The 308-nt window shown below is 46.1% G+C and overlaps 1 protein-coding gene across 6 annotated transcripts in view; it reads right to left on the bottom strand.

Annotated features, from left to right (window-relative positions):
- Positions 1–308, bottom strand: part of LOC108756433 (max dimerization protein 4-like) — a 40,842-nt gene that overhangs the window by 39,372 nt on the left and 1,162 nt on the right. Inside the window, exon 1 of one of the 6 annotated variants that reach the window (XM_018500275.1) lies at positions 252–308. The exons of the other annotated variants lie outside the window; for them this stretch is intronic. The gene's annotated coding sequence lies outside the window, so the exon portion shown is untranslated. The remainder of the gene's footprint in view (positions 1–251) is intronic. 6 annotated transcript variants of the gene reach the window in all.

Below are 308 nucleotides of genomic sequence, written 5' to 3'. Positions count from 1 at the left end.
ACGTCTCTCTACAGGCACGCGCGCTCACGCGCACACGCACACGCACACGCACGAAAATACGTACAGCAGATGTACATACATTCACGCCCCTGTGTATATTTACGTACGCATACGTATGTATACGCCCGTATATATGCCCTAACATCCGCCCGATGACATTTGGCACGAATCGCGACAGTAAAGGAGTACGTAAAGATAGGTAAGAGAGAAAAAGTAGACTAGGAAAGAAAATAAGTGGAATAAAGACTAACGGTGTCTGTGTTTCACTACTACGTTGTGTGGACGATCGGCACTATCCAACACTATTA

Source organism: Trachymyrmex septentrionalis, unplaced genomic scaffold (genome assembly GCF_001594115.1).
Source record: "Trachymyrmex septentrionalis isolate Tsep2-gDNA-1 unplaced genomic scaffold, Tsep1.0 scaffold101, whole genome shotgun sequence".
Classification (NCBI taxonomy): domain Eukaryota; kingdom Metazoa; phylum Arthropoda; class Insecta; order Hymenoptera; family Formicidae; genus Trachymyrmex; species Trachymyrmex septentrionalis.
Note: the sequence above shows the minus strand (reverse complement) of the source record. Positions and strands in the feature narration are given on the sequence as shown.